Source organism: Pristis pectinata, chromosome 4 (assembly GCF_009764475.1).
Source record: "Pristis pectinata isolate sPriPec2 chromosome 4, sPriPec2.1.pri, whole genome shotgun sequence".
Taxonomy (NCBI): domain Eukaryota; kingdom Metazoa; phylum Chordata; class Chondrichthyes; order Rhinopristiformes; family Pristidae; genus Pristis; species Pristis pectinata.
The window spans coordinates 107,539,434-107,560,671 of NC_067408.1; positions in this window are offsets into that span (position 1 = coordinate 107,539,434).

Here is a 21,238-nt window from a genome sequence, read left to right on the forward strand (position 1 = left end):
ACTGAGAATCATTGCCTGAATTGGTCCTGTTTCTGCAGGGAGGTTGTGAACAAGATGCAGCACAGGCTGGAGACATCACTGTAGCCACAGAACTGAACATTAACCTTTTGTTTCTCAAGCCTTCCACCCTACCACCTTCCTTTATGTTCTCTCTTTCATCCATGCTGCTACCACTGTCCCTGCAGTTTAGAGATCTCTAACTTTGCCTGATGAAACTCTTTTTCTTCCCTCTCTTGTCTTGTGTTCAGTTTATGTCACCCTGCTATAGGAAAGATGCCATTAAGCTGGAAAGAGTGCAGACGAGATTTACAAGGATGTTGCCACAACTTGAGGGACTGAGTTATGGAGAGAGGTGAGCAGGTTAGGACATTTTTCCTTGGAGATTGGCGTAGGAGAATGAGCGGTGATCTTTTAGAGGTGTATGAAATAATGAGGGGCATAGATAGGCCGAATGTGTACAGTCTTTTTCCAAGGGTTGGGGAATCAAGAACTCGAGGGCTTAGGTTTAAGGTGAGAGGGGAGAGATTTAATAGGAACCTGAGGGGTAACTTTTCCACTCAGTATATTCCATATACTGACCACTGAGAATGGTCAGTATATGGAATGAGCTGTCAGAGGAAGTGGTTGAGGCAGGTACATTAACAACATTTAAAAAGTACTTGGACAGGTACATGGATAGGAAAGGTTTAGAGGGATACGGGCCAAACGCAAGCAAATGGGACTAACTTAGATGGGAAATTTGTTTGGAATGGACCAGATGGGCCAAAAGGCCTGTTTCCATCCTGTATGACTATGACTATGACTCTCTACAGATGCGTCTTAACCAGTTAAGAATTGCTAACATTTTCTACTTTATTTCAGAGTTGAAGAATCTTTTGTACTTTTGTTTTTATCCCTTTTTATATTCCCTCTCTCACTGATCATCTCAGCACTGTTTGAGAACAAATTGAATGTAGAACCAACCAAAACTGTCAACTTAAAGTAAAACAGAAAATACTGAAAGCACTCAGCTGGTCAGACAGCACCAATGGAAGCAAAAGAGTTAACACCTCAGGTCAAAGACTTATCGCTGAGGGAAAAATGAGGTAGTGTATCTAGTGTTTAATGTCAGCGCTGAAGTGATGGGCTGAAGGGCCTGTTTCTCTGCCTCTATGTCTCTTGTGGCTCAACAAACTCCTTTTCTATCTTGTCTACCAAGGCAAACAACATCAGCATGTCTGCTCCCATTCCTGCCATTCCAGAGCCTCGAACAAGCTTCCAAATGTTGCACAACTACTTCTGCTGACTATTATATCTTTATTAGTCACATGTACATTGAAACACACAGTGAAATGCATCTTTTGCACAGAGTGCTCTGGGGGCAGCCTGCAAGTGTCGCCACACTTCCAGCGCCAACATAGCACGCCCACAACTTCCTAACCCATAGGCCTTTGGAATGTGGGAGGAAACCGGAGCACCTGGAGGAAACCCACGCAGACACAGGGAGAACATACAAACTCCTTACAGACAGCGGCGGGAATTGAACCCGGGTCGCTGGCACTGTAATAGCGTTATGCTAACCACTACACTACCGTGCCTGCCCTACAATGAACACCTCTGCTTTAAATTCAGGCACAGCTTCAAGTAGCACCAGCTGGAACTAACCATTCATGAAGTCAGACAGATCTGGAGCTGAGCTAACCCACCAAGCAGCGCAGTGTCATTACCCGAGTGCTGGGTCAACCAGATGTGAATTATTCACACATCACAAGCCCAGAACGTGTTTTCAAATTCAATCCAGTTTCTCCTCCAAGGGTGCTTCCTGAATAATACACCCACCAAGCCCACCCAGCCCAACCCCACTTAACAGATAACAAACACTAAAGGCTACGTTTAAAACTTAATGGTACGTAGCATGCAAGGTTTTAGCCTTCCTAGTTAACACAAAAGGTTTTCCCATCCCCCACGATTTTTCACCTGTGTACTTCAATATGGTAACAAAAAACAAACTGCTGGAGGAGGTCAGCGTATCAAGTGGAGGCAGAGGGATGGTAGATGTATAGGGTTGAGAAGGTGATAGGTAGAAGAGGCAAAGGGCTAAAGAAGAAGGAATCCAGTAGGAGAGGGCAGTGGACCATGGAATAAAGGGGAGGAGGTGGGGAATGGATGAGCAGGTCATGAGGGTGGGGAGGGGAAAGAGAAGGGGTGAGTGGGGCCACAGGAATGAGGGAAGACAAAGGGGGAGGGGTGTGTGAGGAGGGAGTCTTTGTGTCTCCACTTCAGTTTAGTAAGTTGAGTAGAGCCAACTCTCCACTTTAACAGAAGATTGTGGGACCTGTTGTCAGTCATTGTCAGTTTTAGAAGAGTATTCGGTCTGGGTATCTAGAAAGCTACAGATGGTAACGGGTAGCTAATATCATCACCAGGTGCTCAAAAGTGCAGCTCTTAGGTCAAAGAAGGATTAAGAGCATAAGCAAACAACCAGCTGTGAGAAAATCCTTTCTCTGTAATGACAGTACTCTTTAATGTCAATAGCCAGAGAAGAGGAAATAAACTCAGAGAAAAATATATTTAAAAAAAGCAAACATGCAAAGTCTCCTGTGGTTCATGCATTGCTGTGGTGGGTGCCTGCTGTGGCTGGTGTTGAGAATATAAGCACAGGTTTTGATAACCATACTTGGAATACTGCATGCAGTTCTGGTTGCCTGGATATCGGGAGGATGTCATTCATCTGGAAAAGGTGCAGGCAAGATTCACAAGGATGTTAATGGGACTAGAGGGCTTGAGCTATAAGGAGAGGCTGGATTATCTGGGACTTATTTCCCTGGAGCATAGGAGGCTGAGGGGTGACCTCATAGAAGTTCATAAAATAATGAGGGGCATAGATAGGGTGAATGTTCACAGTCTTTTTCCCAGGGTAGGGAAGTCTAAAACGAGAAGACATAAGGTGAGAGGGGAAGGATTTAAAAGGCACCCAAGGGGCAACTTTTTCACACAGAGGGTGGTAGGTTTATGGAACGCACTGCCAGAGTAAATGGTAGAGGCGAGTACAATTACAATGTTTAAAAGACGTTTTAGACAGGTACATGGATAGGAAAGGTTTAGAGGGATATGGGCCAAGTGTGGGAAATGGGTCTAACTCAAGTGGACAATGTGGTGAGCATAGACGAGCTGGACAAAAGGGCCTGTTTCCGTGCTGTATTACTCTGACTCTACGACTAGCTCTAAGTGCTCTGTGCCTCTCAAAGTATATGTAGCTTGTTCACATGATTGTTTCATGTGTAAGTTAGTATGATCCGTACTTGCTCATATCTTGGATTATTTCAGCTCAGAACTAGATAATTAGACCAGCTCGTGTCTTGCCAGACCTGAGCCTTCAGATTCTACCTCACCCCCTACACCCGCTCCCACCAATTCCAGAAGCTCTTGCTTTCTCACCCTCCCGATCTCCCAGCCAAGTGCCGAGTTCTAATGCAGGAACACCACTGGAAATTGGACACCATCACACTGTGTCCACTTTTTTTCTCGTTCAGGACCACATCCGCCCTGCTGTGTCGATCATGGGAAAGATAAGGGCTCCTCACAGCATTTTTAAAAATACCTAGCTTTTCTATTCTTTCTAGCAGAGAGAATGATCTCACATATATTCCAACTGCCGTGTCCTCACGCTTAGCATGAACATATCCATGCAAACCCACTATCCATCCTCCACAAAACCCACACTGCCAGCCAGCCAAGTAGCATCAACAGACTTGGAAATATTGCACTTGGTTCCCTTTCCCAAAATATTAATATCAATTATGAACAACTGATCCACAGGTTACTGCCTTCCAACCCAAAAATTACTTGTACATTCCTACTCCTTATAACCTGTCCACATCAATATATGATCCCTATTCCAATGTGTTCTAACTTTAGTACCCTCTTGTGTGGCACCTTATCAAAGCCCTAATACATCAGATCCACCACTTCTCCCATATCTACTCTGCTCATCTAAATATTTAAAAACTGATTATTAAAAATTATTGTTAATATTAAAAATCTAATATAAAAAACTCCAGATTTGTCAAGCATAATTTCCATTACATAAATCCACATTGACCCAGCCCATTCCAATTATTTTCTTAGTGACCTGTTACCACTTCCTTAATAACAGATTCCAGCAATTTTCCCTATGACTGATACCAGTAGTTGCCCATTTTGTTTCTCCCTCCTTGCTTAAATAATGGAATTACATTTATTACCTTCCAATCTGCCTTCCTGTGCTAAGTTCTGAAATTTTCCTAGTCCTCAAGTTCGTGCTCTGTTTTGGCAATATTATAAACCTTTTCCTTCAGTCTAATACAGTTTTTATCTTCTTTTGATAACCACGGTAAGACCACTATTCATGTTAAGTTTTAGTGCCTCAAAGGGATATCTATTCATTGTAAGCTAAGTATTAATTCTTTAAGTGTTAACCACTGCTGGTTTACTGTTATACATTTTTATGTAGTTTCCCACCACAACATACTGCTCTAGAAAACCACCTCATATGCTCTCTGTGAATTTGTCATCCACACCATTACTGCTAATTTGGTTTGCCCAGTATAAGTGTAGGTTAAGGGTTCTGTGCTTATTGCATTTCCCTTGTTAAATGCACCTCTAATTTCTTGATTTATACTATGCTTGACCATTGCTATTTGAGGGTTTATAGACGATTCCTACAAATGTTTTCTGCCTCTTGCTTTTCTTAGTTCCATGAAAACTGATTCTACTTCCAATCTAAGTCACTTTCACCCTATCCCCTCTTTATTATCAGGGTTATGCCTCCCCCTTTATCGTGCATCATCTTTAATCACAGGTGAGGTACAGGGAAACTGGAGGATATCTAATGTTGTGCCTTATTTAAGGTGGGCTGCAAGGACAAGCCAAGGAACTACAGGCCGATGAGCCTAACATCAGTGGTGGGAAAGTTACTGAAAGGGATAGAAAAGGTTCAGAGGAATATGGACCAAATGCAGGCAAATGGGACTAGCTCAGATAGACATCTTAATCAGCATGGACGAGTTGGGCCAAAGGGCCTGCTTCCATGCTGTATGACTCTATGACTCTACCTGCCTGCAGAATGCCAACCCAAGGGATGGCAACCAGTCCTGTACAGAGCTTTGTGAGCAGATGATTTAGAACTTTACTCCCAACAGAAAGGCTGCTGGAACCAGGAGTACAAAGGAGTGTAAGCAGCCACAAGAAGACTGGCTCACTGCCACTACAGGGAGCCAAAGAGCTGCTGCTGCTCAGGCTTGGAGATAGATTGAGGACGAAGCCCATATCTGACCCACATCAAATGCGGTGGACTCGTTGATGAATGGACACCCAGCACACCCCAGATTATACAAAGTCATGACACAGGACGTGTGCCATATCGGAAATACAGGCACCATCTCAGCAATCCCCCACTTCACTGAAACAGATTTGGAGATGTCAGATGATCAACCTCTAGAGAACACTAGTGGTACAGGCCCCGGACAGGAGGATGACTCTGTGGTTCAGCCAGGAATGGAGAGACCACTGCATAAAAGCAGGAGTCTTGGCATTTGCCCATATCCAGCATCTTCTTGAATAAAGCCATGATCTGCAGGGTGGAAGAAACAAACCGACCGACTTGATTCAGAGTCCGTTCACGTTGGGGGCATGAAAATAAACACACAAGGGGAGACAAGTGAATGGATAATGATACCTGCACCTATCTAAGTCCTGAAGTCTGGGTTGCCCAGCCAAAGCCAGGTTGAAGGCAGCTTAAAAAGTAGTGGGGTTATAAATTATTGTGCACCAAGGAGACAATAACTCAGGCAGACATTGTCATGAGATGCAGCTGGGAGAGTCTGAGGAGCAAGTCTGCAAATTAAAGTGCAGGCCATGTGTAGGTTTGCTTCAATTCGAACTGTGTACGATCCAATACAATTCACTGGACTACACCCCACACAACAGTACCTCTCACATATGGACACCTTTATAAATTACAACTCATCTGTGTAGTGCACTCTGTGACTCATTAAAAGACACTGCACCTGCGCCAGCACTGTTCTCATCCACCGGAAACACAAGTAATTCCAGCAGTGATCAGCAGAAAGCAGTCAAGCACAAGAGGCAAAAAGATAGCCCGAAAATGATAGAAACACTGCAGATATTGAAAATACACAAGAAACCACTCAGCACCTCAGAAAGGAGAATAACACCTTTATATATTTCTGGTTGAAATATGATATAGATCATCAAACCCCAAAGCCAGAATCAGCTTTGAAACGAGAAAATGAAACTGGCTCCACACCCATTCAGGGTTCTTGAAAACAATTGTAATGTGCCAATAGTGTGACAGCTGAGATCAGTTCATCCAGTGGCCACAACCTCAGCAGGGAGCTATCAAATGAACTCCAATCTAAAATGTTGCTGTCTCTCTGCACACCCTTAAGAGATGATTACTTATGACTTTCAACCTTGCCAGCTTATGTGTGAAGTAAGCTCAATACAACAACAACAATGGTTCATTTCCCACATCTACCCCTGAGGTTTCTTTCTTATAGTTCCACCAAAAATAAAAGATGGGCAGTGATATTGATCCAGTTTCAATAAGGTAAAAAAAAGTGTCCAGATAATTTGAAAGAGAAAGCTGGAAAGTAATGCAAAACACTTGGGTTAGAAATGGGTTGGGCACAGATAGGACACATTCCCAGAAGAAGCAAAGGTGGTTCAACTGGAGCTGGAGTTCCTGAGATCAAAACCAAAGATAAGATCTTTATCGGTCACATGTACATCGAAACACACAGTGAAATGCATCTTTTGCGTAGAGTGTTGTGGGACAGCCCGCAAGTGTCGCCACACTTCCGGCACCAACATAACATGCCCACAACTTCCGAACCCGTACGCCTTTGGAATGTGGGAGGAAACCGGAGCACCCGGAGGAAACCCATGCAGAGATAGGGAGAATGTACAAACTCCTGACAGACAGTGGCCAGAATTGAACCCCAATCGCTGGCGCTGTAATAGTGTTACTCTAACCGCTACACTACCGTGAACAAAGCAGCAAACAACAGCACCAGGGAGGTTCTTTGTGGATCAGCTGCCCTCATCCTGTTCCCAACAATTGTGATGCAGAAGGCGTCACAATACCTGCACTCCCAACCAACAAAATGAGACCAAACGCAGACAAGGTGACCGTTTCGCAGAACACCTGCGCTCTGTCCGTAACAGTGATCTGCATCTCCCTGTTGCCAGTCACTTCAACTCCCCCCCCCCCCCCCCACACTATCACTGATGTGTCAGTCCTCGGCCTCCTCCACTGCCAGGAGAATTCAAAGCACAAACTGGAGGAACAGCACCTCATTTTCTGTCTTGGAAGCTTGCAGCCTAAGGGCATGAACATTGAATTCTCCCACTTTAAGTAACCCCCAGCCCCCTTCCCCACACCCCCCACCCACCATTCTTCTTCTCTTCTTCCCTTTCCTAGCCTCTCTCTCTTTTTATACCCTTTTTTTTACTTTTCTCTCCTTACCTTTGACCCATCCCCCAGTGGATCTGCTCTCCCCTCCTCCCCCACCCCTGCCTATCACTATCTCTTACCTGCATCTACCTATCACCACCTTGTGCCCACCCCGCCTCCCCTCTTTCGTCCACCTACCACTGCTCAGCTTTTCCCTCCTATATATTGGGCTTCCCCTTCTCCAGTCCTGAAGAAGGGTCCTGACCCGAAACGTTGACCGCCTGCTTTTCTCCACGGATGCTGAGTTCCTCCAGCATCATAGTGTTTTTCATCTAGACTCCAACACATGCAGCCCTTTGTTCCTCCAACAAAGTGAGAAACCAAATCAAAAATTCAGGCCAATTTGAGGGACAAACAATCCTTTCTCGCATATCCAGGTGCTCCAAACTAGAATAGGAACTCACTCTGGCCTTACATTCCCTTAAGTACCATTTTTTATAAGAGATGGTTTAACTCCAATCAGAAATGTTTAACTCTCACTTTAGGAATTCTGAGAATTCACTGCCTCTGAAGGCAGCCCGCTCCAGAGGTCCACCGTTCCTGGGGGGAGGAATCACGTCATGACATCATGGAAAGTGAAAGAGACATTCCCTCAAAATCTACTAAATGTAAAAGTGCTCCTCTTGTTGCATTCATTCTGGGAACGGGCAATGCCAGCATTCACTGCTCTGCCCTGGTTCTCCCTGAGTAAGTGGCGGTGAGATGTCTTCTTACAAATATTAATATCACAAAACAGGATCTTCACAAATGTAAAGCTCCTCTGGCTTCAGTTCGTGCTTCAGCAGACACAAGTTGTGCTTTTGATAAGGTTCTGATGGTGCTGTGGTAATTGTATTGAGCAACCTAAACCCAGAAGCCCCAGGTTTGTGTTCACCTCAGCCAGTGCAGGCAGAGTGATGTTATCAGAATCATCTGAAACTCCCTTCAGCTATCGAGAAGGGGACAAAATATTGTAAACTCTGATGATGTAGTTCCTATTAGTGATTAATCACATTGCTGCTTATTAAAATGGAGAGATAGCTGCTTCATCTCACCTTAGATACTATATCCTATACAGTGTTCTTAACAGGGAAATAAAGTGGAATCACAACATAACTGAATGCTACTTATTCCGTCGCCCAGATCTCCAAGTCCTGTGTCCTTTCCAGTGACAAAAGCAATAATATAGGAGTTGATGCAAATCAGAAGTGAAAACAGAAAGAGTTAGAAAGTACAGAGCAGATCAGGCACCATCTGTGGCAAGAAAACAGAGTTTAACATCTCATATCAATGACCCACCCTTAACTGCAAATATGCACAGATGTGTACTTCACATAAAGGTGATCAAACAGAGGTAAGGAATGAACACGAGGAAATGACCTGAGGATTGGTATGAAACTGTGCTGTAGTCTACGTCACCACCATCGAAAACAAAACGGAAAGAATAAAACAATATAATATAATAGACTTTTGGAATCCACCTAGATCATGGGACGTGGGAATTAAGTGGAGTCAAGAGCATTGATAAGATCATCATTGTAAAGGAATGCTTAAGAAATGTAAACTAAGAAAAAATTCTTGATCTTTATTTGAATAGTTAACAGAACTAATTAATTATTACAGCCATCACTTCATTCATTTTCTTCGTCCCAACTGTCTTTTGATTTCTTTTTTGTTTTGGCTTTGATTCAATGTCAAAAAAAAGCAGTGAATTTAAAATAAAAGCAACATGCATGGTGATAAACATCTGTTTGAATCAGATAAACAATTATGGAAGGAGTAAATATGATATTTTAAACAAATAGAAGCAACTATGGCAATGATAAGCTGCCTCCTCTGACCTCTCGGGACTTCATTCCACCGCCCACGGCTTGGTTTTAACCCTTGCCAATACTGTTAGATTGCAGTACTTGGGTCACCCCACTCATTATATTCTTTACTGACTGCAATAACAACTTGTATTTAAGTAGCAAGTACGCATGGCCTTGGGATATCCTAAAACACTTTACACATAGTCACTGTTGGAAATGTGGCAGCCAAGTTACACACTCACACAATGCACAAACACACACACATACCCACACATCGGTATATTTCCGCATACATACACACACAGATTCTCTCTCTCTCACATGCACACATATGTAAACACACACTCATCACACACATATGCTCAGTCTCACACACACCACGTACACAGACGGATATACGCACACACATGAACACACCCACACACTGCAATGTGATAATGACTAAATAATCTTTTAGTGATGTGGGTTAAGGGATAACATTGTCTGGAATGTAGGTGACAATTCCTTGTTTTACAGTACCACCAAAATATTAAAGGAATTGGCATTGGTATTGGTTTATTATTGTCACTTGTACCGAGGTACAGTGAAAAACTTGTCTTACAAACCAATCATACAGGTCAATTCATTACACAGTGCAGTTACATTGAGTTAGTACGGAGTGCATTGATGTAGTACAGGTAAAAACAGTAATAGTACAGAATAAAGTGTCACAGCTACAGAGAAAGTGCAGAGCAATAAGGTGCAAGGTCACAACAAGGTAGATCGTGAGGTCATAGTCCATCTCAATGTATAAGGAAACTGTTCAATAGTCTTATCACAGTGGGGTAGAAGCTGTCCTTAAGCCTTGTGGTTCATGCCCTCAGGCACTTGTATCTTCTACCCGATGGAAGAGGAGAGAAGAGAGAAATCCCGGGTGGGGGGTGGGGGGGGGGGGTCTTTGATTATGCTGGCTGCTTCACCAAGACAATGAGAGGTAAAGACAGCGTCCAAGGAGGGGAGGCTGATGTCCGTGATGCGCTGAGCTGTGTCCACAACTCTCTGCAGCTTCTTGCGGTCCTGGGCAGAGCAGTTGCCGTACCAAGCCATGTTACATCCAGATAGGGTGCTTTCTATGGTGCATCGGTAAAAATGTTGGTGAGAGTCAAAAGGGACAAACCAAATTTCTTTAGCCTCCTAAGGAAGTAGAGGCGCTGGTGAGCTTTCTTGGCTGTGGCATCTATGTGATTTGACCAGGACAGGCTGTTGGTGATGTTCACACCCAGGAACTTGAAGCTCTCAACCCTCTCGACCTCAGCACCATTGATGTAGACAGGTGCATGTACACCACCCCCTTTCCTGAAGTCAATGACCAGCTCTTTTGTTTTGTTGACATTGAGGGAAAGGTTGTTGTCATGACACCATTTCACTAAGCTCTCTATCTCCTTCCTGTACTCCGACTCATCGCTGTTTGAGATACGGCCTACAACGGTGGTATCATCTGAAAACTTGTAGATGGAGTTAGAGCAGAATCTGGCCACACAATCGTGAGTGTATAGGGAGTAGAGTAGAGGGCTGAAGACACAGCCTCGTGGGGCACCAGTGTTGAGAATAATCATGCTGGAGGTATTGCTGCCTATCCTCACTGATTGCAGTCTGTTTGTTAGGAAGTCAAGGATCCAGTTACAGAGGGAGGTGTTGAGTCCTAGGTCTTGGAGTTTGGTGACAAGCTTGCTTGGAATTATTGTACTGAAGGCAAAGCTGTAGTCAATAAACGATAGTCTAACATACATGTCTTTACTGTCCAGATGCTCCAGAGCTGAGTGTAGGGCCAGGGAGATGGCATCCGCTGTAGACCTGTTTCGCCGATAGGCGAATTGCAATGGGTCCAGGTTGTCTGGGCGGCTGGAGTTGATGCAAACCATGACCAACCTCTCAAAGTACTTAATGATGGTGGATGTCAGAGCCACTGGTCAGTAGTCATTGAGGCATGTTACCTTGCTTTTCTTTGGTACCGGGATGATAGTGGTCTTCTTAAAACAGGAGGGAACTTGAGATTGAAGGAGGGAGAGGTTGAATATGTCTGCAAATACTTCTGCCAGCTGATCAGCATAAGATCTGAGCACATGGCTCGGGACACCATCTGGGCCAGGTGGTTTCCTGGTGTTCACTCTCTGGAAGACTGATCTTAGGTCCTCCACTGTGATCACAGGTTCAGCTACGTTGGTGGCTGTCAGGGTGGATGGTGACAATCCACTTCCCTTTTGTTCAAAACGCGCATAGAATGCGTTAAGTTCATCAGGAAAGGATGCGCTGTTGTTAGCTATGCAGTCCGACTTTGTCTTGTAGCCTGTTATGGCATGTAAGCCCTGCCATAATTGATGGCTGGTCAGGGACTCTATTTTGAGTCGGTATTGCCTCTTGGCATCCCTGATAGCTTCCTGAAGGTCATACCTCGATTTCTTGTACAGATCAGGATCACCAGATTTGTGTGCAGCAGTCCTCTCCTTCAGTAGGGAGTGGATCTCCCAGTTCATCCATGGTTTCCTGTTTGGGAACACCCATATTGTCGTCTTTGGTACACAGTCCTCCACACACTTGCTGATAAAGTCTGTGATGGTGGTGACATACTCATCAAGGCTGGCAGCTGAGTCTTTGAACATGGACCAGTTCACTGTCTCAAAGCAGTCACGTAGGAGCTCATCTGCTTCCTCAGACCAGCACTGCACGACTCTCTGTACCGGATCCTCCCATTTCAGTTTCTGTTTGTATGCAGGGAGGAGGAGCACAGCCTGGTGGTCTGATTTCCCAAAGTGAGGACCAGGGGTGGCTCGGAAGGCATCTTTGATGGTTGTATAGCAGTGGTCAGGGGTGTTGGTGCCCCTGGTGGAGCAGGAGATGTGCTGATAGTATTTTGGTAACACACTCTTGAGGTTGGCCTGATTGAAGTCCCCTGCAATGATGAAGAGGGGCTCAGGATATCCTGTCTCAAGGTTGTTGACCACGGTTGTTGAATTCGAACTGTGATAAAAGCAACTGAAAGGATGTTTCCTGACACCAACAGAATAAGATGAAATTCTCCTCAAAAAGAACAGGGTAAGTAGCCGTGTGTCTCACACAGGAACTGAGGTCAATGTTTTAATAAGTTTAAAAAGCTTTAGTTGAATGATTATTAGGTTTAACTAGATGTAGCCTTTTAATCAGAAGATTTGTTGACATATATTAATAACAGGGCATGTTATTCTCATGGTGTAATCTACTGAATGTGAACTGCTTTGTGATATTGAACTGCTGTAATAAGATGTTATATAAGTCCCACCTATCTTCCAGTAGCACAAAGTACACAGCAGCCATGGGTGTGCTTTTTCATTCATTAACACCACCATAAACTGGTGGTGGTCACAGTGCTACTGTTTACTCCCAGGGTCAGAATCTGGTAAATTTGGGTTCTGCCAATACTTTGGCAGTTTGAGAGCTTTAACAATGTGCCAGCATGGACTAGATGAACCAAATGGCATTCTTCTGTATCCTTATGTGCCCCTGTGAGGTCTTGTGAGCCCCAACAAATTCTGGGTCTTCCCCATCTTTGCAAAGTAATGTCTGGTGGACTATTTAGATGGGATCAAGTATCCAATATCCCATTGTCCATTATAAACTTATGCTGATTTGCATTCCATTTGGCAATGTTGTTTGGAAGCATGTATTATGGAAGACAGCAAACATTCAAAGCCAAAACTACATGCTGTGGATACTTGAAGGCAATGCAGCAAGTGAATTTGACATATCTGCTCGGTCTGTTTAAAAGTGGATCTACAGTCTGTACTAAACCGAACCTCTTTTTGCTTGGATGTGGCGGTAATACTAGATGATTAGTTTATGACTTTCTCCATGTGTTATTGCCTGCTTCAGCATCTTGATACCGTGTTCCTACTTCCTTCATCTGTTTACATTCAAGCTCGCACCTTCCTCCATTTCACTCTGTGGCTGTCTCTGGTTCTCCTTACCCACAACCCTTTCTCCCACCCCATCCCACCTCCTCAGATTTCACAACACTATAATTAATGAGAAAGGGACACATATCTGATATCTTTGACCATTGGTAGCTATGCCTTCATTAACCAAGTCCCAAACAATGGAATTCCCTCTATAAATCTCCCCTAAATTGTTTAATACCTACCTCCTTGGCCAAACCTTTGGCAGTTGCCTTATAAATGGCAATGTTTCTTTGATAACAATCTTGTAAAGCAGTTTGGATTATTTTACTACATGAAAGGCACCATATACATTTAATTTGTTGATCTATATAATTTCAGAACGTTACAGTATAAGCCATTTTGCAAACTAGCCTGCTGTCTCCTAGTTTTCCCCCCTTCTTCCTCCCAGGCTACCTGGAGACAAAATTGAGATATCTTTATTAGTCACATGTACATCGAAATACACAGTGAAATGCATCTTTTGCGTAGAGTGTTCTAGGGGCAGCCCGCAAGTGTCGCCACTCTTCCAGCGCCGACATAGCATGCCCACAACTTCCTAACCCGTACGTCTTTTTGGAATGTGGGAGGAAACCGGAGCACCCGGAGGAAACCCACGCAGACAAAGGGAGAATGTACAAACTCCTTACAGGCAGTGGCCGGAATTGAACCCGGGTCACTGGCGCTTTAATAGTGTTACGCTAACCGCTACACTACTGTGCAGCACTACAAGCTTGCAGCAAAAAGACAATTAACTTATAGTAAACCAACACTAAACACAAGTTTCATTCTATCACCTTCTGAGGGAACAAGGATTTAAAATTAATTAAAACAGACTGATCTGAAGGAAATGAAGTGTCCGTTTCCTTTTCTAAATCCCTGTGGATTGGCTGTCAACATGAGACATACAAGTCCACAGAGGAGTAGAAACCCAAGTCTGGATTATATCTCCAAAGCCTTTGGAAATGTTGATGCAAGAGTTGGCAGATACTGGAATCTGGAGCAACAAACAATCTGCTGGAGGAACTCAGAAGGTCGAGCAGCATCTGTGGGGGGGTGGGAGGAAAGGCATTGCCGATGATTGGGCCTGAAACTCTGCATGTGGACATTTGGAAATGTTAATGCTCAGGTTATTGCTGGAGCAAAACCCACTTATCAGCTTCACAATGTGCTGTTAAATGCACCAATTTTTCCCACCAAAACAGACAGAACAGTGAAAATATCAAACAGGATCACATTCCTTTTGGAGGACAGCGGACTTATTTGCTGACGCAGGGAGGAAAAAGAATGACTTTCACAGACTTGCAACAAAAATTGTATTAAGACAAAGATGGTACAATCAATATTGGGATTGAGGGAGGTTGTGTCAAATTGTCATGGGTGTGAGTTTTGTCTTATGGGAAGGGATCAAGGCAAGCTTTAGCAACTCGTAAAGGTCTGTGGACAAGTCTGACCTCCTGTACACAAGAACAGACTTTCAAATGATCACTGCGATGAGTTATATTAAAAATTATCTGAAGTTAAATGGAATTGTTCATTTTAGTAATATTTAAAGAGCAGCTTACAAAGGAACTGCAGACAAGGGTGATCACATGTAGTGATGGATTGGGCTCCTTTAAGTAATCACTAGGGTGATTTGTATAAATTCAGGATTAGGGAGAAGGATATTTAGGGTGACATTATAGTTAAATGATTAAAGGGTGATGGAATGCTCTCCACTTTCTTGAGTTTCAACAACATTCAAGAAGCTTGATACCACACAGGACATAGCAGCCCATTTCATAGGCACCCCATCCATTTTTCTGAGTGGTTTGAAGAAGTAACCAAGAAGGTCAATGAGGGCAGGGCAGTAGACATCATATATATGGACTTCAGTAAGGCCTTTGGTAAGGTTCCACATGGAAGGCTGTTGTAGAAAGTTAGATCACATGGGATACAGGGAGAGCTGGCAAATTGGATACAGAATTGGCTTGGTGGTAGGAAGCAGAGGGTGATGGTGGAAGGTTGTTTTTCAGACTGGAGGCCCGTGACTAGTGGTGTCATGGCCTCCAGTGGGATCGGTGCTAGGCCCATTGCTATTTGTCAACTACATCAACAATTTGAATGAGAACGTACAAGGCACGGCTAGTAAGTTTGCAGATGACACTAAAGTAAGTGGAGTCATTGACAGTGAAGATGGTTGTCAGGATTTACAGAGGGATATTATCAGCTGGTGAAGTGGGCTGAGAAATGGCAAATGGAGTTTAATTCGGATAAGTTGAGGTGTTGAATTTTGGAAGAAAAATCAGAAAATTTACAGTGAACAGTAGGGCCCTGGGGAGTGTTGTGGAACAGAGCAACCTAGGTATACAAGTACGTGGTTCACTGAAAAGTGGCATTGCAGGTAGACAGGGTAGTGAAAAAGGCTTTTAGCATGCTGGCCTTCATCAGTCAGGGCACTGAGTATAGAATTTGGGATGTTATGTTGCAGTTCGTGAGGCCTCATTTAGAATATTGAGTTCAGTTTTGGTCACCCTGCTGTAGGAAAGATGCCATTAAGCTGGAAAGAGTGTGAAGGAGATTTACGAGGATGATTTGAGTGACTGAGTTATGGAGAGAGGTTGAGCAGGTTGGGACTATTTTCATTGAAGCATAGGAGAATGACGGGTGATCTTATAGAAGTGTATAAAATTATGAGGGGCGTAGATAGAGTGAATGTGCACAGTTTGTTTCCCGGGGTTGGGGAATGAAGAACTAGAGGGCACGGTAGTGTAGCAGTTAGCATAATGCTTTACAGCACCATCAACCCGGGTTCAATTCTGGCCACTGTCTGTAAGGAGCTTGTACGTTCTCCCCGTGTCTGCGTGGGTTTCCTCCGGGTGCTCCGCTTTCCTCCCACATTCCAAAGACATATGGGTTAGGAAGCTGTGGGCATGCTATGTTGGCGCTGAAGCGTGGCGACACTTGCAGGCTGCCCCCAGAACACTCTACGCAAATGATGTATTTCACTGTGTGTTTTGATGTACATGTGACAAATAAAGATATCTTATAGGTTTAAGGTGGGAGGGGAGAGATTTAATAGGAACCTGAGGGGTAACTTATTCACCCAGAGAGTGGTCAGTATATGGAATGAGCTGCCAGAGGGAGTGGTTGAGGCACGTACATTAACAACATTTAGAAGGTACTTGGACAGGTACATGGTTAGGAAAGGTTTAGAGGGATTTGGGCCAAATATGGGCAATTGGGACTAGCTTAGATGGGAAACTTGGTCAGCATGGACCAGTTGGGCTGAAGGGCCTGTTTCTGTTCTGTATGACTCTATGACTATGACTATATCCACAACCATTCATTCACTCCACAACTGATGCACAGTAGCAGCAGTTTGTACCATCTACAGGATGCACTGCAGCAACTCACCAAGACTCCTTAGACAGCAACTTCCAAACACACAACCTTTACCAGCTAGAAGGACAAGGGCAGCAGAAGCATGGAGAACACCACCAACTGGAAGTTGCCCTCCAAGCCACACACCATCCTGACTTGGAAATATATCTCCGTTCCTTCACCATCACTGGGTCAAAATTCTGGAACTATCTCCCTAACAACATTGTGAATACATCCTCACCTCAAGGACTGCAGCAGTTCAAGAAGGCAGCTCACCACCACCTTTTCAAGGGCAACTGAGGATGGGCAATTAAATGCTGCCTCAGCCTGCAAAACCCACATCCTTTGAATGAATATAAAAAAAAACATGCAAATTAAGTGTACAGAGGTCACATTAGTGTATTTTGTAGAATTTTACATCATATAAACTTCAGGAGTTTGTTCAATATTTTAGAAGGTATTTTTGTTTGTAGATTTTGCTCAGGTTTAATAAGTTTTTAAGAGTTCTGGGTTGTACTGCTTGACTGGCTTTACCCAACACAGAGACACAAGAGTGACTATAGATGCTGGAAATCTGGAGCAAGAAACAAAGGTGGTGGAGGAACTCAGAAGGTCAGACAGTATCTATGGAGGGAAATGGACTTGATCCCAAACATCAACTGTCCATTTCCCTCCATAGATGCTGCCTGACCTGCTGAGTTCCTCCACTGCCTTTGTGTGTTTACTCAGCCAAATCCAGAGAATGGGGATACAAGGATAAGCGATAATTACCGATGTATACATCGTAACCATGCCTTTCCCTGTTAAATTCACTGATTGATTCCACTTTCACCATCCTCACAGGCAGTGCGCTCCAGATCTCAAATATTCACTTGAATAAAACTTTTCCCTCATGTCACCCTCGTATCTTTTTCTCCAAAACAGATCAGTTCCCCAATCCTTGAACAAACCAATAATGGAAACAACCTCCTTCTACCCAACCTCTCTACACCAGACATAAACCTGTTCTCTGCTATTAAATCTCCTCTCAACTTTCTTTGCTCAAAGTTGGAACAACCTCAGCTTCTCTAACTTTATAGCTGGAGTCCCTCGTGCTTGGAACCATTCTGGTGAATCTTTCTACAAGTCTGCTTTCTTTCACGTCCTTCATAAGATGTGGTGATGGTGACCAGAATCGGATACAATACTCCAGGGGCAACATTGTCAGTGTTTCATACAGTTTCAACATAAACTCCTTGCTTTTGAATTCTAAGCCTCTCTATAAATCTCGGGATCCCTTGTGGCAGAGTCTTCAGAGAATTGGAGAGCAGCTGCATGGAAGACAACCCAAGTCTGCACATAATCAACAGCCTCCAAATGTAACACTAACATCATGCTCATCAGTAATTATAACCTCATAAATAACCCCATGTTATTTCCCTAAAACTTTTGCTTTGTCCACAAATTACTTTTATAAAAAACAAAGAAGAAACCCATTCTTTTCCCTAATAGTGTGACTCATCTCTTTTGCTGTTATGAGCAGCAGGAAATTTTCATTTAGAACACTGAAAGAACTCAGTGGGTCAGGCAGCATCGATGGAAGGAAATGGACAGTCGAGGTTTTGGGTCGAGACCCTTCATCTGGGCCAGATTCACATCCAGATGAAGGGTCTCGACCTGAAATATTGACTGTCAATTTCCCTCCATAGATACTGCTTAACCCACTGAGTTCCTCTAGTGTTTTGTGTGTTACTCCAGATTCCAGCATCTGTAGTCTCATGCGTCTCCAGGGAATTTTCATTGCTGTTTTGTGTTCCACATAATATTCCTGCACTCCTCAGAAGGTCATCCAGCATTTATTGTAGCAGTTTTTATACCAAAATGTGTTTTTTTCCCTTTACTCCTGGACTGGCAGGACTCTTAGCAGTGTGGAGGAACAGAGGGATCTTGGGGTCCAGAGATCCCTCAAGGTTGCCAAGCAGGTCGATAGGATTGTTAAGAAGGTGTATGGAGTGTTGGCCTTCATTAGTCAGGGTATTGAGTTCAAGAGCCGAGAGGTGATGATGAGGTCTATAGAACTCTGGTTAGACCACACTTGGAGTATTGTGTTCAATTCTGGTTGCCTCATTATAGGAAGGATGTGGAAGCTTTAGAGAGGGTGCAGAGGAGATTTACCAGGATGCTGCCAGGATTGGAGAGCATGTCTTATGAGGATAGGTTGAGTGAGCTAGGGCTTTTCTCGTTGGAGAGGAGGAGGATGAGAGGTGACTTGATAGAGGCGTACAAGATGATAAGAGGCAATAGATCGAGTGGGCAGCCTTTTTCCCAGGGCGACAATGGCTAACATGAGGGGACGTAATTTTAACGTGATTGGAGAAAGATATAAGGGGGATGTCAGGAGTAAGTTCTTTACACAGAGAGTGGTGGGTGCGTGGAACGCACTGCCGGCAGAGGTTGTGGGGGCAGATACATTAGGGACATTTAAGAGACTCTTTGGTAGACATATGAATGATAGAGAAATGGAGGGCTATGTGGGAGGGAAGGGTTAGATAGATCTTAGAGCAGGATAAAATGCCAGCACAACATTGTGGACTGAAGGGCCTGTACTGTGCTGTAATGTTCTATCTATAAACTTATGGACATGGAACTTGCGCTATTTTGAAACACTACTTTGGACTGGAAATGTGGTTCAGTTTTGAGTTAACAGTATGCTATGCACTATTGCCAGTAGAGAGTTCAACAGGAATAGGCCGTAGATCCTGGACTACTGTTCAATAAGATCATGACACATCTGATTTTCGTCAACATATCCAAATTTACTGATTATATAAAGCTGGCTGTGAGAAGGATACAAGGAGATATAAAGAGGTTAAGAGAGTGGGTGAGGGCGTCCCATACAGAACACCATGTGGAAAACCACAAAGTCAACCACTTTGGTAGAAAGAAGTTTTTAACAAGAGATTGAAGAGTCGGTGTCCAGAGGTACCTGTGTGTCCTTGTTCATGAATCACTGAAAGTTAACATGCTGGTTTAGCAAGCGATTCGGAAGGCAAATGGTACATTGGCCTTTACTGCAAGTGGATCTGAATATGAGTGGAGACATCTTGCTTCAATTATGCAGACCCCTACTAAGACCAATCTGGAATATTGAGTTTAGGTCTGGTCTCCCGACCCGAGTGCAAGAGGGACAGCTTGGGAAATAATATAATCAGGACTGTAAGAGGGAAATCTAGGCAGGTTAATATAATTAGGTAGGTTAACTGTTAAGCAGTTTTAGTGATGGTGTGGTTGTACAAGTAAGGACATGATCTTGTTTTATAATTATATGTACAGTCATGATCCTGTGTAAACCATCCACTGAACAAACAGGACACAACAGCTGGACGTTAGGCTCCTCATAACATTACGTTTAAGGAACAGCGATGGCGTATGTAAGCTCTGTAACAGTGTGCATTGCCGGTCAGGTAGAATGGGGCAGAGAACATTGCGGGTCATTCTCCTGCTGCGTCAATTAGGTTCAGCTCCGAAATAGCCCGCCTTGCTGTTAACGGACCAACTCCAGCATCGGTTTTTTGAATCGCTCCAACACCAAGGAAGGATATACTTGGAACAGAGGGAGCACAGCAAAGATCAGCCAGATTGACGACCATGACACCTTATCACACAAGGAGAGATTAAGCAGACTGGATTTACGGTCTCCATTGTTTAACAGAATGAGAGGTGATCTCACTGAACTCTTCCAAGGTTTGATGGGCCGGATGTGAAGCTGATGTCTTCCCTGGCTGGAGGGGGGCTGCGTCTACAGCCAGGGAACAGACTCAAAATTAGGCATCAGCCATTCAGATTTCTCTGACCGAGAGCTGTGGAGGTTCAGTTGCTGAGTGCATTAAAGAGAGGGATTGAGAAAGGAAAAATGCCATTGAGGTAAAAAGTCAGCTGTGATCTCATAATCAAAGACCCCACCCACCCAGGTCATTCTCTCCTCTTCCATCAGGTAGAAGATACAGGAGCCTGAGGGCACATACCACCAGTCTTAAGGACAGCTTCTACCCCACTATGATAAGACTATGAAACGGTTCGCTTATACAATGAGATAGACTCTGACCTCACGATCTACCTTGTTGTGGCCTCGCACCTTATTGCTCTGCACTTTCTCTGTAGCTGTGACACTTTACTCTGTACTGTTATTGTTTTTACCTGTACTACATCAATGCACTCTGTACTAACTCAATGTAACTGCACTGTGTAATGAATTGACATGTACAATCGGTATGCAAGACAAGTTTTTCACTGTACCTCGGTACAAGTGACAATAATAAATCAATACTGACCGGCAGAGACAAGGGGTCAAACAGCCCTCCCTGCCTCTACTACTTACGTTCTCAACTCTACATTCCTGCCCGTTCCCAGTCTCTTTATTCTCCTTTCCATCCAAAAATCTGTCTTGAAAACACACTGCGTCAGCCTCTGCAGCCGTATGGCGGATAGAATTCTAATGATTCATGAAAATGAGGAAATTCTCAGAGCATCATAAATGAGCGATATCCTATAACCATGCCCCCACTAGGGCAAACAGCCTCTCAAAACCTAATGCAACATTGCCCCCTGATCATTTTCTTGTGAAATCCTACTATGCACAAAACGGCTGCTGCATTTTCTGAAGT